Below are 27,088 nucleotides of genomic sequence, written 5' to 3' on the forward strand. Positions count from 1 at the left end.
CGGTTGAAGTCGAGAATGAGGTATTTAAAGCACTTCAAGTTAAAAAAGGAAGTATGGAAGTTAGTTGCATGTGTATATGAATGAAGTTCACCCAGAGAAAAGATTAAAATTTGTTTTTGTTGCTAGTAGAAATCATTATTCGCTTGAAATGTATACTCATCGAACAATTGTTTTAATATTTCACAGGTAATTCAATACTAAATACTCCCTCCGTTTCAATTTATGTGAACCTATTTCCTTTTTGGTCCGTGCCAAAAAGAATGACCCCTTTCCTTATTTGGAAACAATTTACCATTATGCAATGATTTATAGCCACAAAAAATATATGTGTCTTATTTTACACCACAAGTTCAAAAGTATTCTCTCTTTTCTTAAACTCCGTGCCCAGTCAAATGGGTTCACATAAATTGAAACGGAGGGAGTAATATTTAATGAGCAAACAGGTCACTGTCAAATACTGATGGCCAAATCAAAATATTTAATAAACAAAGGTTTGGAGAGTTTTATTTGGGATCGAGGTCCATTTAGAAATTGGTTAAGGACTAGCAGTTAGAGAGAAGGGATTATGCCTATTGTTGAAGACGAAAATGTCTGTTCCTCTCATCTCTTTGCTTTGAGTCTAAGCTTTTCATCTCCCCTTCTTAATCTTTAATCCTTATATTTCTCATTGTAATTCAGTAGTTAGTGTTGAATTATTATCCGAATCTGTAAATGAGTTCTAGTTCATATTAATACAGTAAAGAGTTTGGCCATTTGTTACATATTTTTTGTTTAATTAATATATAATATACATAAAATATGTATATTTTATACTAGTAAATTTCTAACTTTGTAAATGATATTGAAGTTTGAACCCAATTTAGTGGTGTAATCTAGAATATTATAATTATGTGTTTTTTCCTGAGAAATTAAAATGGTGAAAGATGGTGGATATATAACAAAAGCAAGCGGAGCAAATCGATAACTTTGTGACACAGGCATATATCATCAGCACTCAAGAGTTCTGCACTGCCGCATGTTATTGTGGAAGCCACTTCGTATCCTTTTCTCTTCGCCTTCTACCAGATTCTTTACCTTCCTAATGTTCTTCAGGTTCCAATTCCTCAATTTTACTTTATTGTTTTCATAATCTCTCTTTTTTTAATAATTGTGTGGAGTATGGACCAGCCTCGGCTAATTTCACGGGTAGCTGCTACCTTCACATATACAAGGTAACTTTATCCACCAAATGTTTGAATAAATAAGAAGAAACCACCTAGTATTTTTGCTTTGTATTTGAACCTGAGACCTCATGGTTCTCAAGTCACTTCATTAACCTCTAGGCCACATCCCTAGGTACATTGATGTTCATAAACTCTTATGCTTATTTTTCTGTTATTTATTTGGTTACCGATGGAGCATGTTGACCATTTTTCTCTCTCATAATATTGGTGGGTTCCATGTCACATTGATCTTACGTGTATAGTCTATGATCTCTTTATCTAGTCTTGCAGCTTTCTATTTGTGTGGCGACACTAATTAGTGGAGATTAAGTTTTAGTCTAATTATAGTTTAGGTGCCCCAGCGCTTTGGTCTTATGTAAGAGTACGACACATGATATGAGTTAGGCACATCATACAAAAGCCTAAAATTTAAGTGGAAAAAAATAAATGAGTGGACCCATTACACACCGAGTGTCGAACCATGCGTTATTGACACTCGAAGATTTCTCTGTTGTAAAAAACGTTAGGTGTAGTTTAGGTCCATCATTTGTTAGCCTTGTCAGAAACTTACATGCCTGTAGGAAGTGTGGAAAACATCTAGTGTTAAAGAAGCTAAAAGTTTATAATATTGGACTTAGGCGAGCTTAAATGAAGCAACATAGCTGACCCCAACCTGCTTGAATTGAGATGTTGTTGTTGTTGTAGCTGATGACACTACTATGGGAGGACCAATAAGAGAGTTTGTTTGCTCAAGCCTTTTGATTTCTTACAAATTTGAACTCTTGTAGTTTTTGTATAAAGCATACTTGTCAAAAAGGTTGTCAAATGGACTTGCGATTCACATGTCGGTATCAATTTTCACCTGTCAAAACCAATTTAGAAACAAACTTGTATGGTCTACCTACATGTCTTTAATCGCTGGAAGAATATATAGCTGCAAATGTTAAGTATTGTATATGCATGGAAGTACCAAATAACCTTTGGAATTTAAAAAAGAAGAGAAAGAAATTAGGATATGCATGATAGAAGAAAAGAACTAAAATAGCCTGAAATTTGGAAGACATTGGTATTTCGGTTCAGTATTCAGGAGAATGCATAGTAGGTGCAACAGATGAAGAGGCAACAATTTTGTGTTCTCACCAAGCTTGCAAAGGAAAAAAGTGTTTGAAACATCTCTTTGCAGTTCCTTCTGAGATTAGATGAAAAATTGGAAGTGGAAAAAACTCATTATGGCACAATATTAAATCACAAGATTCAACTGAAATCACGCATTATATATTCAGATTGTGGGAGTAGATTCTGTTAGAAGGCAAATAAAAAAGGATATAAATGTAAGTCATGAGATTAGGAAAAGTATGATATAAACACTTGTTCCAAATTAGTTTTTCTGACAGATTGAGATTCTTATTCATAATTTGAGTTACTGTATCTCTCTTGATATTTATGTTCACTTCATAAGAATATTGGTACATTATATTTTTTTAAAAAGAAATTAAACTCCACTTACCCAGGCTTTAACCTCCCATGGTGATGGGGTTAGGCATTTACCCCTACCTTGTTCATTAAGGGACTAAAAAAGCGTACATATAGAAGGGGGACATAGGTAACCTTACCTCCTCAAAAATTACATTTGTGCTGGATATATTTAAATATTGGTAATCATTGTTATGTTTTAGGACCCCTCTAGTATTTTTGGATAATTTAACCTTTATATTGGGCCTATATGCACCTTGAAGGAATCCACAATTCACCGTACCTTGATTTGCTTCGCTTGTTTGCTCATGGAATAAGGAGTGTCCACAAAGGTAAGCATTGTTTTGTTTTTAACATTATTTAGATTTCCTCTTTCATCTCAGACCATCTATATGTTGTAGAGCTTTTAACAAGGCACTTATTGCTTCCTTTTTTGTGGGGAGGGGCTGTGTTCAAAGGATCTTCCATTGGCATGATCTGATTTTAATGTTTGTTTTTTCAATAACGTTATTTCTGATGCAATTATATGATAATATAATTATTCTTCATCATCACCTCATATTACGGTAAGTACATTAGATCCTTTATTTTGGCACGTTTCAATAAATGACGTAGGTTTGTTCTTTTTTAGTTAATAATTTGCCGATCATGAAGTGTTAAAAATGGAATTTGTGAGACTGATAATGATCTATATCGACTTTCAATGCCCTCTATCCACAAATAGCTGGACATAATGGGTTTTGGCATGTCAGAGTTTGGTATGAGGTCACATAGCCACATGCAAGCTGCCTTCCCTTCGCGTTGCAGAGGATTTTCAGATGACATGTAATGCCAGTGTTCAATAGCCATTGACCTTTATTGGCGAAAAAGTTTAGTTACAGCAGCCAACTTCTAATAGAAAAAGATACAAGGTTTGACTTTTCTTAAAGCCTATGGTGTAGAGGCAAGTTGCACTTCCTCGTCTCGTACCCTAAGAAAGACATTCTTAGCTTTTATTTGTTCCTTCTGAAGGATGATGTCGACTTACTCGTGATAACTCGTAAAAATATAAGTTAGCTAGCATACTCATGCTAATAGCCTATGAACCTAGGAGCAAACGACTTGCCTTGCACGGGAAGATGGTGGGTATCTTTAGAGGAGACTTAAGAAAAGCATAAAATTAAGGGAGAAGAGAATACTCCAAAGCATTATTTATAAAAAAAATGCTCTCAGGCACTCTTTTCGAGACCTTTCTTTCTCCTCCTTTCTAGGAGGGAGAATCTATCCTTCTCCGGCCTTCTTCCACCAGAGACATCTCTTTTTCTCTACCCTTCCCTTCCCCCATCCTCTATTTTTTCCTGATACAATCTATTTCCCTCCCTTTCTCTCTATTTTCTTTATTCAAGGAATCACATTTTGTGGTTGCTTTCTACATTGACCTTTTCCCAAGCTTGTGGTATGAGGGAGAACAAGATTTACTCCAATACTGGGTTCAAATCTTTTGATATTATCAGGTGGTTTGCTAGCAACAGAGAGTGGTTCGAATGGGATGAGAGAAGTCGAAAGATGATGAGTAGATCGACAATAAGCAGAAAGATTATTTGTTTTGTTCTTAAAGAGGCCTCAAAGGACTAGAATAGAGTGTTCATGAGATGGAAAATATCATAGCAGGCCACAGAGTACTTATGCACCAAAAAATTTAATGTGTATGGGAGATACATGAGTATTCTGTCATTAAATGGTGCAGGAAGATCAATACTTATTATTCCTGAACCAGTCTTTAATGCAGGCTGGAATGAGATATAGCATTTAAGATCAACAACTTCATTAAAGACTCAAAATAAGTGACAGTGGTAGCTCCCCCAAGATTAACTGAGATAAATTATCCCTATAAGAAGGCTGTACAAGATAGCAAATGGCAGAATAGGAGTCTTAGGGAAGCAGTGGTGACTTGCAACAGTGGAAATATTGACATTCTTGAATTTGTCAAGGTACAAGACAATGGGCCTTTGAAGAGATGACTAGTGGGGTGCTTGAAGAAGTGGCGAAGGAAAAACCAACACTTGCTGACATTAGAAGGTGGTCAACCTCAGCTTGGAAGAATGTTATTGGGGTAAACATATATGAGATATATGGGGATTTGTTTTTATTTGAATTCCCTAATAGATACATAGCTGAAAGGACCTTACAAGGGTAGTGGTTATGGAAAAAGCTTAGGTTGCAATTAGAATGGTGGAATCCCATGGCAGGATGTACCCCACATTTTATTGAAATCAAAGAAACGTGGATCAAAGCAGTAGGGATTCCCCTTCATCTGTGGTCACAGAGAAATTTTCAAAAAATAAGTGAATTCTATGGAGGATGAGTGGCCACTGAAGAAGAAACAGAGCTAAAAATATCACCTGAAGTGGTCCAGAATTTTGGTAAGGAACAATGGGAGGAATCTCCCGAAGAGATATATCCATCTCTTGTAACGGAATCACCCTTCACATTCCAAGCTGGCCGGAAAGCAAGTCAAGATATGAAATCTCGCCAAAATTAGCAGAGGGGGGCATCGGAGAAGAAGATCATGTGCAAGAACCAGGTACTACCTTTAGGCAAATAGGGCTACCAACTGCAATGAAATACAAAAATCCCTTCTTTATAGGGATTTTACAGCAAAAAAGCACGTGGGGTAGTACTTCTGTGATAGGTGAAAATATTTTTTAAAAAGGTCCACGTGAGAGGCATGTGTTAGGGTTTAATGAAGGTCATAAAATGGGCCAGCAAGCTAAGCCCAATAAAGTGGCTGACTTTAATAACTCCTTGGGGCCAGACTTTGCAGCCCAAGTCATTTTTAATGAATTGAAAGATTCCAACTCACAAGATCTATTCAGATGAATAGAGATCCTTTTACTGAAGCTCTAGAATCTGACTCCACCCAAAAGTTGGCGCATGCAAAATCCCAAAGTGCAGATTTTAAGAAAAAGTGCAGAGATAAACAAGGCCTTAACAGAAGCTTTTGTTGGGGGACCTTCTCTAGACTTAATTAGGGCAGCAGAAGATCAGGAGGAGAGAGAATATGAGAGCAGGGGAATTCAAAAACTATCTTTGGAATTAGATCAACAAAATACAACTAGAGAAATAGAGAATTGGGAAGTGGAAGAGGCAGAACCTCTTCTCATTCAGCAACAACAAGCCATTCAAGTTACAGAAAGGTAGATATCACAATGGGTCTAAAAGAATTTGATCAAGTTGGGCAAATTACTTGGGTTAGATTTCCAGGGGCATGAAGAGGAGGTATTGGAATTGCTTCTACAAGTAGATAGTTGCAGGAAAGCAAGAAGGATGGAGTCTGATAGTGTGTGTAAGAAGATAAGATTCAAAGGGGAACATGAACTAAAAGGGATAGTTACTTTTGATGTTAAATTCAAGAGCGAGGGGAAAAGGAGTGGGGTAGGGGGGAAGATTCTTACACTGGTTCCATGCATTTCAAAATTGTGTCATGGAATGTAAGGGGATTGAACGATAGGGATAAAAGAAGAATAGTGCAGAGTTTGGTAGTTGATTGGAAGGCAGACATCATATGCTTCCAAGAGACTAAATTATAATGGGATATTAGAGAGATTATCAAACAAGTGTATGAGGGGGGGTGTAGATGGATCAGTTTTTCTCATTTAGAGGCTAGTGGCACTAGACGATGTATCTTGATGATGTGGGATTGTAGAAGCTGGGAGGGGGAAGTTCTGGAAACGGGTAGCACACTATGACTTGCTAGTTTCTGGCACATTTTCAGAACTTCTCATGCCATGTAACTGGGGTATATGCTCCAAATAATTATATTAAGAGGAGGATAGTGTGAGATGAGATATGCGCAGTTAGGGGATTGATGGAAAGCCCTTGGGCTATTTGTGGAGACTTTAATATCACCAGATTTATTTCAGAAAAAAGGAATTGTAGGAGGAGAAAAAGGGGTATGGTGGAATTTTTTGATTTCATTGAAGACATGAGCCTAATTGATCTATGATTAGAAGATGGTAACTTCACTTGGTTTAAAGGAGATAATCAAGACAAGGCTTCCAGAATAGATAGGTTTCTGATTTCTGAGGAGTGGGATGATAGTTTTTAGTAATATAAAACAGATTCCACTACAAAGATTAGCATCTGATCATACTCCAGTAACTCTTCAGAGGGCATTTGGAACAAAAATAAAAATTATTTTAAATTTGAGAATTAGTGGGTAGGAACAACTGGCTTCAATGACAGAGTTAAAGAATGGTGGAGCTTTTTCAATTTCTCAAGCAAACCTGACTTTATATTGGCCTGTAAATTAAAAGCTCTAAAATCAAAACTCCAAGAGTGGAGTAGAAGTGAAGTGAGGCAGGTAATTTAGGACAGAAAAGGAAGAAACTACTAAGTCAATTGGCTGAACTGGATCATGTGCTCGGAGACAGAATTTTAACAGAGGAAGAAACTATCAAGAAGGCAGCTCTTTTCATGGAGTATGAGCAATTGATAAAAAATGAGGAAATCTCATGGAGATAGAAATCAAGGGCACTATGGCTGAAAGAAGGAGTTAGAAACACTAAGTTTTTTCACAAAGAAGCAAATGCACATAAAAGATTCAATAATATTGATCAACTGATGGTACAAGGAGAATTAACAGAGGAGCCAGCTAGAATAGAAGAGGAAATTGTTGATTTTTATCAGAAGCTGTACAAAGAAACTACTCAATGGAGACATGCATGCTACTATAACAATTGCCCAGTCTAACTGTGGAGGATAAGGAAGCTCTACAGGGTAATTTTGAAGATGAAGAAGTGCTAAGGTGCTTGAAGCTATGTGCAATAGATAAAGCCCCTAGCCCAGATAGTTTCACTATGGGATTCTTCATCAAATGCTGGGAGATAGTGAAATCTGACATCATAAATGCTTTTCAAGACTTTAATGACAAAGAAGTTTTTGAAAGAAGCTTTAATGCAACACTAACTGCTCTCATCCCAAAGAAGGAAGGTACTAAGGAACTAAAGGATTTCAGACCTATCAGCTTGATAGGTAGCATCTACAAACTGTTTTCCAAAGTTCTGATAGAGAGACTCAAAAAGGTAATTTCACAATTGGTAGAATATCAACAAATTAATTTTATCAAAGGTAGACAGATAATGGATGCTGTAATGGTAGCCAATGAAGCAGTGGATTCTAGGTTGAAACAAAAGATACCTAGTATCTTGTGCAAACTTGATATTGAAAAGGATTATGACCATGTCAACTGGAATTTCCTACTGTGTATGCTAGAAAGATTGGTTTTTGGACAGAAATGGATAAACTGGATTAAATTCTGCATGTCAACAACCAGGTTTTTAGTTCTGGTAAATGGCTCTCCAACATGATTCTTCAACAAAAAGGGGACTAAGGCAAGGTGATCCTTTATCACCTTTTTTGTTTGTGATTGCTATGGAAGGTCTCAACAATATGATTAAAACAGCCAATATGTTTGGGTGGATAAAAGGTTTTGATGTAGCTAGGAAGGGCAATGATAGTTTAGAAGTGACTCATTTACAATATGGTGATGATACACTCATATTTTGTGATGCTGAAGAAGATAAACTGAAACACCTCAAGGTGATTCTGGTTCTTTTTGAAGGAATCTCTAGCTTGCATATCAACTGTAAGAAGAGGCTTTTGTACCCTATAAATGAAGTCACAAATATAGACCTGTTAGATGCTATTTTGGGTGGTGAAGTGGGGGCTTTACCAACAATATATCTTGGAATGCCTTTGGGAGCTAAATCTAAGGCAATTGGGATATGGAACAATGTGTTAGAGAAGTGTGAACAGAAACTGGCTAGGTGAAAAACCCAATATCTATCCTTAGGTGGCAGAGTGACTCTTATTAACTCAGTTCTTGATGCACTTCCAATATATATGATGTCCTTGTTCTCCATTCCAACAGGGGTCATCAATAGGTTGGATAGCATCAGGAAGAACCTTTTATGGAATGGGAACAAAGAAAGGAAGGGTTACCACTTGGTAAAATGGAAAGCACTTACTATTGGCAAGAAATTTAGAGGCATAGGAATCAGGAACTTGAAGATTCGGAGCAAAGCTTTTAGAATGAAATAGTTGTGGAGGCTCAACAAGGAAGATCAGCTCCTTTGGGGAAACATTATTAAAGCAAAATATGGACAGAAATACAAATAGATGACTAAGGAGGTTACTACACCATATGGGGTTAGTCTATGGAGATCCATTAGATCATTGTGGAGTGAATTGAGGGATGCCTCCAAAATCAAAGTATTTGATGGAAATAAGACTAGCTTTTGCAAGGAAAATTTGCATGGAGTTGGCATATTGGATGTGGCTTTTCCAGAAGTCTTCAATTTGGCTCTACACCAGCAAAGGACTATAGAAGAGATGTGGACACCTCAAGGATGGAACATCATTTTTAGAAGACATATCAATGATCGGGAAGCACAACGAGTGGTGGATTTCTTCTGTGTACTAGAACAATTTAGTGGATTACAAGAAGGTGCTGATGTTCTATGGTGGCAAGGTAGCGGTAAGGGTATATTCAAGGTCAGCATAGCTTACAAAAGGATGAATCATTGCAACCAGCAGATAGCTGATTGGACATGGAAACACATCTGGAAAACAAAAATTCCTTACAAAGTTGCTTGTTTGTGTGGCTATTGGCTAAGGAAGATGTCCTTACACAAGATAATCTGATGAAAAGAGGCCTCATCTTGTGTTCTAAATGTTTTTGTGTGGGGAAACAACAGAAATAGTTAACTATCTCTTCCTCCATTGTAAGATAATTTCTCACCTATAGAGAATTATTTTTAACCTCAAAGGCATCTCATAGACTATGCTTGGGAAAGTTATAGATACTCTTAAAAGTTGGGAGGAAGCAGAACTACATGCAAAGGTCAGGACTAGATGGAGAATTATACTTGCTTGTGTTTGGTGGACAATTTGGAAAGAGAGAAACTCCAGATGTTTTGAGAATGTGGAGAATGGAGTGCAGAAGATCAAGTTAAACTTAATTTTGCTGTTATGTTTTTGGTGTAATCAGATGTACACAAATAATACTAATACCATAATTGATGTTTTAGACTCAATATATAGAGTGTTAGTGATAGAGTCTCTTGTATATATGATTTCAGTACTACCTAAGTACTGTTTTTGCAACATATGAAATATAGAAAAGTTACCAGTTTCAAAAAAAAAAAATATCTTGAGAGATAAAAAGAAGACAGGACTAGGAGAGGATATTCATTCTGCTTGAATGGCCGGTAGAGCCTAATATTAATCTGACTTTTATCTTTAGCACTTATAGTAGCAAGCTAATAGCCTTCATACTACAGATAAGTGAGCTAAACTTTTCAGGCACATTTTATAAGCTTCCATAAATAAGGATCTCATATATAGCATTATAGTTTCATGTCAGCTTCTGCACAAAGTGACAGACAATCATCTACAGGGAACAACTTTTTGGCTGCCCGAGTAATCTTTTTATATAGAAAGGCAAGTCAAGAGAACTCTTGACAACTATTAATATACTTATGATACTAGAAACATTGGCTATTTCTAGTGACGACTTTTAAGGAGATGACTAAACAGCTTATGCAGTGTCCTTCTATCCAAGATTTCAGCAAAAAAAAACCCCACAGCCCGGGATAAAAAAGAGAGAAAGAACAAGAAAAAAATGTTGTTTTGCAGTTTGCTAAATTCCATCTTTAGAATAACTCATAATGTCCTGTAGAGCATGGCGCTCATTATTCTTTTTAGCAAAACTTGTTTTATTTGCTGACCATGTAAAATATAATATTGGGTAATGTGTCACTGGGAGCATATAGGGATGCCAGAATATCATTACGGAAATGAAAAAATGGTTTTCTGGTTGTTGAGATTACTGTTCCTTTCAATTTATTGAAGACAACTTTGTATCAGTGATTGAGTTCAGATGGTTTTTGACTTGCTTTAACGTTACAGATCTTTGAAAGCTCATCCATTGATTCAACATAAAGTATTGGACTTCTAAAAAAGTTGTAGTCTGGTGCCCCTAGAGTTTCGGTCCAATGGTAAGAGCGCAACACATGATGCATGGGTTTGGTACACATGAAGAGTTTGAACCCTGCGGCCTAGTATTTAACTAGCAAAGGATATGGGCGGACCAATTGTCCATCGAAATTTGAACCATGAAGCAGCTAGCCCTCAAGAGTTTTCAGTTAGTTAAAAAAAAGTAAAATTTGTGGTCTCATTTGCTTAATGTACTGAAGTAACTGAACCTATATGCTCCTCTCAAGTTACCTTTTCTATTCCATTTGTTCAATTTAAACCCATAAACCTTGTGGACTTGCAGGTTGTTTTTCAGTAATTCAATTTTGTAGAGAGAAATTATATACTCTTGAATTCTTGTTGCAAGTGTTATAGATTTGTCATTTGGCTCTTTATCTTTTGTGAATTTGTTTGGTTTTATAGGTATTGTTGTCCGTCTTCCTGAATTGGTGCCTATCCAAGTTCTCAAGCTGAAGCTACCATGCTTACCCTAGTTGAGACAAGCAAGGTACATTTTATTCAAGTGTAGTCAACTTCTCCAAATCAGAATGCTTTATTGGGGGATTATGATAACTGTTGATCCATCCTTTTTATCCCTTTGCTTCATTCGTTGATGTCAACTTGTCACAATATAAGTAAAAGGGACAAGTGGCTCATCAAAGCTTTGTGGTGCTTGTTTGTCAAAACCCTTGATTTTTGGTTGCTTTTAGCTAACCTGGATGATGATTGCAATATATTTATCATCAGTTAATTGACCTTTAGTTGAGTGAATGCTCTTGAAATTGTTTGCTTAAGCCTCTTTGAGTTTGACTAATTTCTCTATTGCTTCATTTCTTCCTCCTCTCTTTTGTTGTATGATATGAGTAGTACCTCAACCCACTCTAACATTTTACTGTCGCTGAGATCGTAGAGTTGACAACCTATGATTAATGAATTGCAACATTGATACTTGGTTTATGCCTACTTCACTCAAATGCCAAAAATCTGTGCATATCATATTTATATTTTTGTTCAGTCATCTCTGTATGTCATATTATTTGAGAGATGTCATTGTTGCTGGTATAACTGCCTCGAATGATTGTTAAGTTTTTGATCTTTTATATTCGTTTTAGTACCTTTTTATACTGTCTTACTCTTTCTCAGACACCTTTTGATAATTTGACATTGATGTTCGTGTAAAATACTTCTTCTAGCTGATACTCTGTGTTATCTAAGTTGTGTATAATAAGCATTCTTTCCAGGTGCTTCCATACGATTCACTTATGTAGGAGTTAAATGTCCCAAATGTGCGTGAAACTGAAGATTTTCTTTATAAATTAATGCATCTATGTGGTGAGTATCTAACTTCTCCGAGAATCATTATGTTAAGAGATATCATTCTTTCCACATTTGGAAAATGTGCAGGGCTGGAGTTTCTTTTAGAGCTTTGTTTCATTGATGTGGCTAGGGTTTAGTCCTTTGTTCTTCTGGATAAAAAGGTAAACTAGAATCTATCTGTTTCCTACAAATGGATGTATGATTGTCATGAACATAAATATTAATGTTTTTTCAACTATTTGAAGATACGCAGGAATAGGATTTATTTTAGGATTTTTCTTCTATTTGTTCAAGGGATAGTCTATTCACTAGGGATCAATGTTTAGCCCGTTTTCATTTGCCTTGTGATGGATGAATTGACACGACATATTTAAGGGAGCTACCATGGTGTATGTTATTTGCAGATGACATAGTATTGATTAACGAGACACGCGACGGAGTTAACAATAGACTGGAGGTTTGGAGACTGACACTATAGCCTAAAGGCTTCAGGTTGAGCATGACTAAAATAGAGTACATAAGTACAAGTTTAGTGATGCATCACATGAGGCGAATGTGGAAGAGTGAGAATTGATACACAAGTCATCCTCAAGAGAGTAAGCTTCAAGTATCTTGGGTCAATAATTCAAGAAAATGGGGAGATCATGATGATGTCACACATCGAATTAGAGTGGAGTGGATGAAATGAAGACTCACATCCGGGGTCCTATGTGATAAGAATGTATCATCAAGACTTAAAGGTAAGTTCTAATCAACTCTGTTATATGGGGTAGAGTGTTGTCCGGTCAAGAACTTACACGTTCATAAGATGAAAGTAGCAAAAATGAGGATATTTAAATGGATGTATGGGCATACTAGGAGAATAAGATTAGGAAAGAAGAAATATCGGGCAAGGTGGGAGTGGCCCTCGTGGTGGACAACATGGGAAACAGAGGCTGAGATGGTTTAGGCATGTGAAGAGAAGCACATATGCCCCAGTGAGAAGGTGCGGGAAGTTGGCAGTGGTAAAGGTAGACCGGATTAGAATTGGGAGACGTGATTAGACATGATATAGTTTATCTTTAGCTCACCGAGGACATGACCTTAGATAGGAAAACATGGAGGTTGAGGATTAGGATAAAAGGTTAGATAGTCGAGCGATTCTCTCCTCTCTGTGGGTAGTTTAAGCACCTTATCTGCTTCCTCTTCTCCTTATCAGATTATTATTATTATTATTATTATTATTATTATTATTATTATTATTATTATTATTATTATTATTATTATTATTATTATTATTTTATTATTATTATATTATTTTTTCTATTACTCCTGTTGTTTCTTTTACTTTGGTTGTATTTAATATTTTTGCTATCTATATATTTCTTTCCTTCAATATTTTCATCTTAGCTATTTTACTCTTGAAGTTTTCAAACTTGTTTTAAAATGCTTTTCTTGAGCTGAGTATCTATCAGAAAGAATCTCTCTAACTCACACAAGGTAGGAATAAGGTAGGGATAAGGTGTGCGTACATCCCACCCTCCCCAAACCCCAATTGTGAGGTCACAATGGGTATGTTTTTGTTGTTGTTTTAGGGGTAGTCTATTTGGACATCTGGTGAAGCTCACATAGAAACTTTTAGTATAGTTTCTTCGCCTCATAGGCAATTTAAGGCTCAGGATTGTTTTTTGCCTCCCTTAACCTGTTCTCCTTTTTATGATGTTTATTGTTTTTACTTTTTCCCGTCGTGTGTTTTTTTTTTGGGAGGGTGGGGGTTGTTAGTTGTTACCTCATTAATCTATTATAAAGAAAATTTTACCAAATTCCAATCTTGCTGACTATGTTAATAGGGCATAGTGAGAGGAAAACTGGGTCAGTTGAGGAGATGCTTTGGGGTTGGTATTATATTTTCTCTTTCAGTAACTGTTGGTAGCCATGAGCTGATTTGGGGTAATGAACTGACTCTCCACAAAATTTCAGATACAATTTGCTGCAGGGAGGTATATCAGATCTGGCCGACTAGGGAGTGATACATTCACTAACTGGTAGGTATTTATGTTTACGTTTCGATGACCAGCTACTATTTTCTACATTGGTGATATTACGCCTTATTTCTTGATTTTACTATATTATATAATAGGTTTTTTCTTGATCTGACATTTGGTTATGTATTTGATCATTCCTCACTTATAGCTACTCAAGGTTCCGTGGTCTTATAGATACAAAAAAGTTTTTAATTCCCTCACCACTAGCATGTGTTAAGATACACTTAGCCTATTTTGAGGGATGTGATAGCCTACTTCACTCAAATGGCAAAAATCTATGCATATCATATTTATCTTTTTGATTAGTCATCTCTGTATATCATATTATTTGAGAGATGTCATTGTTGCTGGTATAACTGCCTCGAATGATTGTTAAGTTTTTGATCTTTTATCTTCGTTTATAGTACTTTTTTGTACTGTCCTACTCTTTCTCAGACACCTTTTTATAATTTGACATTGCTGTTCCTATAAAATACTTCTTGTAGCTGATACTCTGTGTTATCTGAGTTGCGGCTAATAAGCATTCTTTCCAGGTGCTTCCATACGATTCACTTATGCAGGAGTTAAATGTCAAAAATATGCATGAAATTAATTATTTTCTTTATAAATTAATACATCTATGTGGTGAGTATCTAACTTTAACTCCGAGAATCATTATGATAAGAGATATCATTCTTTCCACGTTTGGGAAATGTGCAGCACTAGAGTCTCTTTTAGAGCTTCGTTTAATTGATGTGGCTAGGGTTTAGTTCTTTGTTCTTCTGGATAAGAAGGTGAACTAGAATCTATCTGTTTCCTACAAATGGATGTATGATTGTCATGAACATAAATATTAATGTTGTTTCAACTATTTGAAGATACACAGGAATAGGATTTATTTTAGGATTTTTCTTCTATTTGTTCAAGGGATAGTCTATTAACTAGGGATCAGCGTTTAACCCATTTTAATTTGCCTTGTGATGGATGAATTGACAAGACATATTTAAGGGAGGTACCATGGTGTATGTTATTTGCATATGACATAGTATTGATTGACGAGACACGCGGCAAAGTTAACAATAGACGGGTGGTTTGGAGAATGACCCTAGTGCCTAAAGGTTTCAAGTTGAGCAGGACTAAAACAAAGTACATAAGTGCATGTTTAGTGATGCATATCATGAGGCGAATGTGGAAGATTGAGAATTGATATAGAAGTCATCCTCAAGAGAGGAAGCTTCAAGTATCTTGGGTCAATAACTCAAGAAAATGGGGAGATCATGATGATGTCACACATCGAATTGGAGTGGAGTGAATGAAATGAAGACTCACATCCGGGGTCCTATGTGATAAGAATGTATCACCAAGACTTAAAGGTAAGTTCTACTAGAATGTATTAAGAGTGGTTTTACTATATTATATAGTAGGTTTTTTCTTGATTTGACATTTGGTTATGTATTTGATCATTCCTCACTTATAGCTACTCAAGGTTCCGTGGTCTTATAGATACAGAAAAGTTTTTAATTCCCTCACAACTAGAATGTGTTAAGAGTGGTTAATTAATGAAACTTTTTGATGTACTTCTGCTTCATATCTTTGACCTCTTGTGCTACAAAATGACATACAGATCTCCTCTTTGGCATATATGCTCCTTAAAGCAATAAATATCTAGGCATCATGTGTTAGGTCATCTACTTACAAAAAAGTCTATTTACGAGAACTGACATAGAACTCTGAATAAGGCAATGCAGACGAGCAACTGCTTATGATCGACAAGTTAATAGCTATGAAGCAGAAATATATACGTGGGACAATTGAGTTTCATTTCTTTTTTTTGTAGCTTTGACATTGTTTTTTTATCAAAAAAAACAAAAAGAATTATATACTTGGGGTAAATGACTGACGTGAACACGTGGATGGAAAACTTTGAGAACAAGGACATGGCACTTAGCTGAAATGTATTAATGTAGTTTCAGACTGAAATCATACTTCTCTCGAAGAAGTAAAATAGCAGTGTATTTAATTAGATGAATCATTTATATATGTATATAATGTCATGAGCTAAGATGTAATGACTCCTATATATACCGATAAAAACATTGGATAATCTTAACAAAAGGCTGAATAAAAATATTTAGCAAAGGAAGTTTATTTTATTTATTGATTACTAGCAGTATGAAACATAAGCTTATGAAGTTATCAGGTGTGGAGTATTAAATTTCTTATACTCCACTTATTATGATAATAACATGCATGCATGTATGAAAAATATACACTTCTTCTTAGCAAATGAGTTTGGACAATATTCGGTTGAAGTCGAGAATGAGGTATTTAAAGCACTTCAAGTTAAAAAAGGAAGTATGGAAGTTAGTTGCATGTGTATATGAATGAAGTTCACCCAGAGAAAAGATTAAAATTTGTTTTTGTTGCTAGTAGAAATCATTGTTCGCTTGAAATGTATACTCATCGAACAATTGTTTCAATATTTCACAGGTAATTCAATACTAAATACAGTAATATTTAATGGGCAAACAGGTCATTGTCAAATACTGATGGCCAAATCAAAATATTTAATAAACAAAGGTTTGGAGAGTTTTATTTGGGATCCAGGTCCATTTAGAAATTGGTTAAGGACTACCAGTTAGAGAGAAGGGATTATGCCTATTGTTGAAGACGAAAATGTCTGTTCCTCTCATCTCTTTGCTTTGAGTCTAAGCTTCTCATCTCCCCTTCTTAATCTCTAATCCTTATATTTCTCATTGTATTTCAGTAGTTAGTGTTGAATTATTATCCGAATCTGTAAATTAGTTCTAGTTCATATTAATACAGTAAGAAGTTTGGCCATTTGTTACATATTTTTTGTTTAATTAATATATAATATACATAAAATATGTATATTTTATACTAGTAAATTTCTATCTTTGTAAATGATATTGAAGTTTGAACCCAATTTAGTGGTGTAATCTAGAATATTATAATTGTGTGTTTTTTCCTGAGAAATTAAAATGGTGAAAGTTGGTGGATATATAACAAAAGCAAGCGGAGCAAATCGATCACTTTGTGACACAGGCATATATCATCAGCACTCAAGAGTTCTGCACTGTCGCATGTTATTGTGGAAGCTACTTCTTATCCCTTTCTCTTCGCCTTCTACCAGATTCTTTACCTTCCCAATGTTCTTCAGGTTCCAATTCCTCAATTTTACTTAATTGTTTTCATAATCTCTCTTTTTTTAATAATTGTGTGGAGTATGGACCAGCCTCGACTAATTTCACGGGTAGCTGCTACTTTCACATATACAAGGTAACTTTATCCACCAAATGTTTGAATAAATAAGAAGAAACCACCTAGTATTTTGGCTCTATATCTGAACCTGAGACCTCATGGTTCTCAAGCCACTTCATTAACCTCTAGGCCACATCCCTGGGTACATTGATGTTCATAAACTCTTATGCTTATTTTTCTGTTATTTATTTGGTTACCGATGAAGCATTTTGACCTTTTTTCTCTCTCATAATGTTGGTGGGTTCCGTGTCGCATTAATCTTACGTGTATAGTCTATGATCTCTTTATCTAGTCCTGCAGCTTTATATTTGTGTGGCGATACTAATTAGTGGAGATTAAGTTTTAGTCTAATTATAGTTTAGGTGCCCCAGCGCTTTGGTCTTATGTAAGAGTACAACACATGATATGAGTTTGGCACACATCATACAAAATCCTAAAATTTAAGTGAAAAAAAAATAAAGAGTGGACCCATTACACACCGAGTTTCGAACCATGCGTTATTGACACTCGAAGATTTCTCTGTTGTAAAAAAAGTTAGGTGTAGTTTAGGTCCATCATTTGTTAGCCTTGTCAGAAACTTATATGTCTGTAGGAAGTGTGGAAAACTTCTAGCGTTAAAGAAGCTAAACGTTTATAATATTGGACTTAGGCGAGCTTAAATGAAGCAACATAGCTGACCCCAACTTGCTTGAATTGAGATGTTGTTGTTGTTGTAGCTGATGACAGTACTATGGGAGGACCAATAAGAGAGTTTGTTTGCTCAAGCCTTTTGATTTCTTACCAATTTGAACTCTTGTAGTTTTTGTATAAAGCATACTTGTCAAAAAGGTTGTCAAATGGACTTGCGATTTACATGTCGGTATCAATTTTCACCTGTCAAAACCAATTTTGAAACAAACTTGTATGGTCTACCTTCATGTCTTTAATCGCTGGAAGAATATATAGCTGCAAATGTTAAGTATTGTATATGCATGGAAGTACCAAATAACCTTTGGAATTTAAAAAAGAAGAGAAAGAAATCAGGATATGCACGATAGAAGAAGAGAACTAAAATAGCCTGAAATTCGGAAGACATTGGTATTTCGGTTCATTATTCAGGAGAAAGCATAGTAGGTGCAACAGATGAAGAGGCAACAATTTCGTGTTCTCACCAAGCTTGCAAAAGAAAAAAGTGTTTGAAACCTCTCTTTGCAGTTCCTTCTGAGATTAGATGAAAAATTGGAAGTGGAAAAAAAATATTTTTGGGAAGTCAGGTTACACGACTTGAAATTGTTTGCGCTGAAAACTTTATCACACCATAGTTTTGACTTGAAAATTCATTATGGCACAGTATTAAATCACAAGATTCAACTGAAATCATGCATTATATATTCATATTGTGGGAGTAGATTTTGTTAGAAGGAAAATAAAAAAGGATATAAATGTAAGTCATGAGATTAAGAAAAGTATGATAGAAACACTTGTTCCAAATTAGTTCTTCTTACAGATTGAGATTCTTATTCATAATTTGAGTCACTATATCTCTCTTCATATTTATGTTCACTTCATAAGAATATTGGTACACTATGTTTTTTTAAAAAGAAATTAAACTCCACTTACCAGGCTTTCACCTCCCATGGTGATGGGGGTTAGGCATTGACCCCTACCTTGTTCATTAAGGGACTAAAAAAGCGTACATACAGGAAGGGGACATAGGTAACCTTACCTCCTCAAAATTTACATTTGTGCTGGATATAATTAAATATTGGTACATTATGTAGGCAATCATTGTTATGTTTGAGGACCCCTCTCATATTTTTGGATAATTTAACTTTTATATTCGACCTATATGCAACTTGAAGGAATCCACAATTCACCGTACCTTGATTTGCTTCGCTTGTTTGCTCATGGAATATGGAGTGTCCACAAAGGTAAGCATTGTTTTGTTTTTAACATTATTTCGATTGTCTCTTTCATCTCAGATCATCTATATGTTGTAGAGCTTTTAACAAGGCATTTACTGCTTCCTTTTTTTGTGGGGAGGGGTTGTGTTCAAAGGATCTTCCATTGGCTTGATCTGATTTTTATGTTTGTTTTTTCAATAACGTTATTTCTGATGCAATTATATGATCATATAATTATTCTTCATTTTCACCTCATATTACGGTAAGTACATTAGATCCTTTTTTTGGCACGTTTTAATAAATGATGTAGGTTTGTTCTTTTTTGGTTAATAATTTGAAGATCATGAAGTGTTAAAAAATGGAATTGAGACTGATAATGATTTATATCGACTTTCAGTGCCCTCTATCCACAAACAGCTGGACATAATGGGTTTTGACATGTCAGAGTTTGGTATGTCAAAACCCAATATGTCCACATAGCCACAGGCAAGCTGCCTTCCCTTCGCATTGTAGAGAATTTTTAGATGACATGTAATGCCAGTATTCAATAGCCATTGACCTTTATTAGCAAAAAGGTTTACTTACATCAACCAACTTCTAATAGAAAAAGATACAAGGTTTGACTTTTCTTAAAGCCTATGGTGTAGAGGCAAGTTGCACTTCCTCGTCTCGTATCATAAGAAAGACATTCTTAGCTTTTATTTGTTCCTTCTGAAGGATGATGTCGACTTACTCGTGATAACTCGTAAAAATATAAGTTAGCTAGCATACTCATGCTAATAGCCTATGAACCTAGGAGCAAACGACTTGCCTTGCATGGGAAGATGGTGGGTATCTTTAGAGGAGACTTGAGAAAAGCATAGAATTAAGGGAGAAGAGAATACTCCAAAGCATTATTTATAAAAAATGCTCTCAGGCACTCTTTTCGAGACCTTTCTTTCTCCTCCCTTCTAGGAGGGAGAATCTCTCCTTCTTCGGCCTTCTTCCACGGGAGATATCTCTTTTTCTCTACCCTTCCCTTCCCCCATCCTCTATTTTTTCCTGATACAATCTATTTCCCTCCCTTTCTCTCTATTTTCTTTATTCAAGGAATCACATTTTGTGGTTGCTTTCTACATTGACCTTTTCCCAAGCTTGTGGTATGAGGGAGAACAAGATTTACTCCAATACTGGGTTCAAATCTTTTGATATTATCAGGTGGTTTGCTAGCAACAGAGAGTGGTTCGAATGGGATGAGAGAAGTCGAAAGATGATGAGTAGATCGACAATAAGCAGAAAGATTATTTGTTTTGTTCTTAAAGAGGCCTCAAAGGACTAGAATAGAGTGTTCATGAGATGGAAAATATCATAGCAGGCCACAGAGTACTTATGCACCAAAAAATTTAATGTGTATGGGAGATACATGAGTATTCTGTCATTAAATGGTGCAGGAAGATCAATACTTATTATTCCTGAACCAGTCTTTAATGCAGGCTGGAATGAGATATAGCATTTAAGATCAACAACTTCATTAAAGACTCAAAATAAGTGACAGTGGTAGCTCCCCCAAGATTAACTGAGATAAATTATCCCTATAAGAAGGTTGTACAAGATAGCAAATGGCATAATAGGAGTCTTCAGGAAGCAGTGATGACTTGCAACAGTGGAAATATTGACATTCTTGAATTTGTCAAGGTACAAGACAATGGGCCTTTGAAGAGATGACTAGTGGGGTGCTTTGAAGAAGAGGCGAAGGAAAAACCAACACTTGCTGACCTTAGAAGGTGGTCAACCTCAACTTGGAAGAATGTTATTGGGGTAAACATATATGAGATATATGGGGATTTGTTCTTATTTCAATTCCCTAATAGATACATGGCTGAAAGGACCTTACAAGGGCAGTGGTTATGGAAAAAGCTTAGGTTGCAATTAGAATGGTGGAATCCCATGGCAGGATGTACCCCGCATTCTATTGAAATCAAAGAAACGTGGATCAAAGCAGTAGGGATTCCCCTTCATCTGTGGTCGCAGAGAAATTTTCAAAAACTAAGTGAATCCTATGGAGGATGAGTGGCCACTGAAGAAGAAACAGAGCTAAAAAAATCACTTGAAGTGATCCAGAATTTTGGTAAGGAACAATGGGAGGAATCTCCCGAAGAGATATATCCATCTCTTGTAACGGAATCACCCATCACATTCCAAGATGACTGGAAAGCAAGTCAAGATATGAAATCTCGCCGGAATTAGCAGAGGGGGGCATCGGAGAAGAAGATTCTGTGCAAGAACCAGGTACTACCTTTATCTATCGGGCAAATAGGGCTACCAACTGCAATGAAGTACAAAAATCCCCTCTTTATAGGGATTTTACAGCAAGAAAGCACGTGGGTAGTACTTCTATGATAGGTGAAAATATTTTTTAAAAAGGTCCACGTGAGAGGCATGTGTTAGGGTTTAATGAAGGTCATAAAAAGGGCCAGCAAGCTAAGCCCAATAAAGTGGCTGACTTTAATAACTCCTTTGGGCCAGACTTTACACCCCAAGTCATTTTTAATTAATTGAAAGATTCCAACTCACAAGATCTAATCTGACTCCACCCAAAAGTTGGCGTATGCAAAATCCCAAAGTGCAGATTTTAATGGAAAAAGTGCATAGATAAACAAGGCCTTAATAGAAGCTTTTCTTGGGGGACCTTCTCTAGACTTAATTAGGGTAGCAGAAGATAAGGAGGAGAGAGAATATGAGACTAGGGGAATTCAAGAACTATCTTTGGAATTAGATCAACAAAATACAATCAGAGAAATAGAGAATTGGGAAGTGGAAGAGGTAGAACCTCTTCTCATTCAGCAACAACAACCCATTCAAGTTACAGAAAGGGAGATATCACAATGGGTCTATTTGTGGAGATTTTAATGTCACCAGATTCATTTTAGAAAAAAGGAATTGTAGGAGGAGAACAAGGGGTATGGTGGAATTTTCTGATTTCATTGAAGACACGAGCCTAATTGATCTACGATTAGAAGATGGTAACTTCACTTGGTTGAAAGGGGATAATCAAGACAAGGCTTCCAGAATAGATAGGTTTCTGATTTCTGAGGAGTGGGATGATAGTTTTTAGTAATATAAAACAGATTCCACTACAAAGATTAGCATCTTATCATACTCCAGTAACTCTTTAAGGGGAATTTGGAATAAAAACAAAAATTATTTTAAATTTGAGAATTGGTGGCTAGGAACAGCTGGCTTCAATGACAGAGTTAAAGAATGGTGGAGCTCTTTCAATTTCTCAGGCAAGCCTGACTTTATATTGGCCTGTAAATTAAAAGCTCTCAAATCAAAACTCCAAGAGTGGAGCAGAAGTGAAGTGAGGCAGGGAATTTAGGACAGCAAAGGAAGAAACTACTAAGTCAATTGGCTGAACTGGATGAGGTGCTCGGAGACAGAATTTTAACAGAGGAAGAAACTATCAAGAAGGCAACTCTTTTCATGGAGTATGAGCAATTGATAAAAAATGAGGAAATCTCATGGAGATAGAAATCAAGGGCACTATGGCTGAAAGAAAGAGTCAAAAACACTAAGTTTTTTCACAAAGTAGCAAATGCACATAAAAGATTCAATAATATTGATCAATTGATGGTACAAGGAGAATTAACATAGGAGCCAACTAGAATAGAAGAGGAAATTGTTGATTTTTATCAGAAGCTGTACAAAGAAACTACTCAATGGAGACATGCATGCTACTATAACAATTGCCCAGTCTTAACTGTGGAGGATAAGGAAGCTCTACAGGGTAATTTTGAAGAGGAAGAAGTGCTAAGGTGCTTGAAGCTATGTGCAATAGATAAAGCCCCTAGCCCAGATGGTTTCATTATGGGATTCTTCATCAAAAGCTGGGAGATAGTGAAATCTGACATCATGAATGCTTTTCAAGACTTTAATGACAAAGAAGTTTTTGAAAGAATCTTTAATGCAACACTGATTGCTCTCATTCCAAAGAAGGAAGGTGCTAAGTATTTAAAGGATTTCAGACCTATCAGCTTGATAGGTTGCATCTACAAACTGTTTTTCAAAGTTCTGATAGAGATATTCAAAAAGGTAATTTCACAATTGGTGGAATATCAACAAATTGCTTTTATCAAAGGTAAACAGATAACAGATGCTGTAATGGCAGCCAATTAAGTAGTGGATTCTAGGCTGAAACAAAAGAAACCTAGTATCTTGTGCAAACTTGATATTAAAAAGGCTTATGACCATGTCAACTGGAATTTCCTACTGTGTATGCTAGAAAGATTGGTTTTTTGCCAGAAATGGATAAACTAGATTAAATTCTGCATGTCAACAACCAGGTTTTTAGTTCTGGTAAATGGCTCTCCAACAGGATTCTTCAAAGCAGAAAGGGGACTAAGGCAAGGTGATACTTTATCACCTTTTTTGTTTGTGATTGTTATGGAAGGTCTCAACAATATGATTAAAACAGCCAATCCGTATGGGTGGATAAAAGGTTTTGATGTAGCTAGGAAGGGCAATGATAGTTTCGAAGTGACTCATTTGCAATATGCTGATGATACACTCATATTCTGTGATGATGTAGAAGATCAACTGAAACACCTCAGGGTGATTCTGGTTCTTTTTGAAGGAATCTCTAGCTTGCATATCAACTGTAAGAAGAGGCTTTTGTACCCTATAAATGAAGTCACAAATATAGACCTGTTAGTTGTTGTTTTGGGTGGTGAAGTGGGGGTTTACCAACAATATATATTGGAATGCCTTTGGGAGCTAAATCTAAGTCAATTGGGATATGGAACAATGTGTTAGAGAAGTGTGAACAGAAACTGGCTAGGTGAAAAACCCAATATCTATCCTTAGGTTGCAGAGTGACTCTTATTAACTTAGTTCTTGATGCACTTCCAACATATATGATGTCCTTGTTCTCCATTCCAATAGGGGTCATTAATAGGTTGGATAGCATCAGGAAGAACCTTTTATGGAATGGGAACAAAGAAAGGAAGGGTTACCACTTAGTGAAATGGAAAGCACTTACTGTTGGCAAGAAATTTGGAGGCCTAGGGATCAGGAACTTGAAGATTCAGAGCAAAACTCTTAGAATGAAATAGTTGTGGAGGCTCAACAAAGAAGATCAGCTCCTTTGGGAAACATTATTAAAGCAAAATATGGACAAAAATACAAATGGATGACTAAGGAGGTCACACCATATGGGGTTAGTCTATGGAGATCCATTAGATCACTGTGGAGTGAATTGAGGGATTCCTCCAAAATCAAAGTATATGATGGAAATAAGACTAGCTTTTGCAAGGAAAATTGGCATGGAGTTGGCAGATTGGATGTGGCTTTTTTAGAAGTCTTCAATTTGGCTCTACATCAGCAAAGGACTATAGCAAAGATGTGGACACCTCAAGGATGGAACATCATTTTTAGAAGACATATCAATGATCGGGAAGCACAAAGAGTGGTGGATTTCTTCTGTGTACTAGAACAATTTAGTGGATTAGAAGAAGATGTTGATGTTCTAAGGTGGCAAGGTAGCAGTAAGGGTATATTCAAGGTCAACGTATCTTACAAAAGGATGAATCATTGCAACCAGCAGATAGCTGATTGGACATGGAAACACATCTGGAAAACGAAAATTCCTTACAAAGTTGCTTGCTTTGTGTGGCTATTGGCTAAGAAAGATGTCCTTACACAAGATAATCTGATGAAAAGAGGCCTCATCTTATGTTCTAAATATTTTTTGTATGGGGAAACAACAGAAATAGTTAATCATCTCTTCCTCCATTGTAAGACAATTTCTCACCTATAGAGAATTATTCTTAACCTCAAAGTCATCTCCTGGACCATGCTTGGGAAAGTTATAGATACTCTTAAAAGTTGGGAGGAAGCAGGACTACATGCAAAGGTCAGGACTAGATGGAGAATTATACCTGCTTATGTTTGGTGGACAATTTGGAAAGAGAGAAACTCCAGATATTTTGAGAATGTGGAGAGTGGAGTGCAGAAGATCAAGTTAAACTTTATTTTGCTGTTACGTTTTTGGTGTAATCTGATGTACACAAATGATACTAATATCATTATTGATATTTTAGACTCAATGTATAAAGTGTTAGTGATAAAGTCTCTTGTATATATGGTTTCAGTACTACCTAAGTATTGTTTTTGCTACATATGAAATATAGAAAAGTTACCATTTTCAAAAAAAAAAGATCTTGAGAGATAAAAAGAAGACAGGACTAGGAGAGGATATCCATTATGTTTGACTTTTTACGATTCACTCTGGCACTTTGTCTCAGTATTTCAGCTATGCTGATATTTAGATCTTCAGAATTTGATTTTTTGTGCTTGAATGGCCAGTAGAGCCTAATATTAATCTGACTTTTATCTTTAGCACTTATAGTAGCAAGCTAATAACCTTCATACTACAGATAAGCGAGCTAAACTTTTCAGGCACATTTTATGAGCTTCCATAAATAAAGATCTCATATATAGCATTATAGTTTCATGTCAGCTTCTGCACAAAGTGACAGACAATCATCTACAGGGAATAACTTTTTGGCTACCCGAGAATCCTTTTATATAGAAAGGAAAGTCAAGAGAACTCTTGACAACTATTGATATACTTATGATACTAGAAATATTGGCTATTTCTAGTGACGACTTTTAAGGAGATGACTAAACAGCTTATGCAGTGTCCTTCTATCCAAGATTCCAGCAAAAATCCCCCCATAGCCCGGGATAAAAAAGAGAGAAAGAACAAGAAAAAAAGTTGTTTTGCAGTTTGCTAAATTCCATCTTTAGAACTCATAATGTCCTGTAGAGCATGACGCTCATTATTCTTTTTAGCAGAACTTGTTTTATTTGCTGACAACGTAAAATTTAATATTGGGTAATGTGACACTGGGAGCATATAGGCATGCCAGAATATCATTACGGATATGAAAAAATGGTTTTCTAGTTGTTGATATTACTGTTCCTTTCAATTTATTGAAGACAAGTTTGTATCAGTGTTTGAGTTCAGATGGTTTTTGACTTGCATTGACGTTACAGATCTTCAAAAGCTCATCCATTGATTCAACATAAAGTATTGGACTTCTAAAAAAGTTGCAGTCTAGTGCCCCTAGTGTTTCAGTCCAATGGTAAGAGCACAACACATAATGCATGGGTTTGGTACACGTGAAGAGTTTGAACCCTGCTGCCTGGTATTTAACTAGCAAAGGATATAGGGCAGACCCATTGTCCATCGAGTTATGAACCATGAAGCAGCTAGCCCACAGGAGTTTTCGGTTAGTTAAAAAAAAGTAAAATTTGTGGTCTCATTTGCTTAATGTACTGAAGTAACTGAACCTATAGGCTCCTCTCAAGTTACCTTTTCTATGCCATTTGTTCAATTTAAACCCATAAACCCTGTCGACTTGCAGGTTGTGTTTCAGCAATTCAATTTTGTAGAAATTATATACTCTTAAATTGTTGTTGCATGTGTTATAGATTTGTCATTTGGCTCTTTATCTTTTGTGAATTTGTTTGGTTTTATAGGTATTGCTATCCGTCTTCCTGAATTGGTGCCTATACAAGTTCTCAAGCTGAAGCTTCCATGCTTACCCTGGCTGAGACAAGCAAGGTACACTTCATTCAAGTGTAGTCAACTTCTCCAAATCAGAATGCTTTCTTGGGGGATTATGATAACTGTTGATCCATCCTTTTTATCCCTTTGCTTCATTCGTTGATATCAACTTGTCACAATATAAGTAAAAGGGACAAGTGGCTCATCAAAGCTTTTTGGTGCTTGTTTGTCAAAACCCTTGATTTTTGGGTGCTTTTAGCTAACCTGGATGATGATTCCAATATATTTATCATCAGTTAATTGACCTCTAGTTGAGTGAATGCTCTTGAAATTGTTTTCTTAAGCCTTTTTGAGTTTGACTAA

At 36.0% G+C, this 27,088-nt stretch overlaps 1 pseudogene; it reads left to right on the plus strand.

Moving 5' to 3' along the window:
- The first annotated feature begins 923 nt into the window (after positions 1-923).
- LOC107769161 (COP9 signalosome complex subunit 7-like) lies at positions 924-27,088 on the plus strand (annotated as a pseudogene).

This window comes from Nicotiana tabacum, chromosome 1 (assembly GCF_000715075.1).
Source record: "Nicotiana tabacum cultivar K326 chromosome 1, ASM71507v2, whole genome shotgun sequence".
NCBI classification, from domain to species: Eukaryota; Viridiplantae; Streptophyta; class Magnoliopsida; order Solanales; family Solanaceae; genus Nicotiana; species Nicotiana tabacum.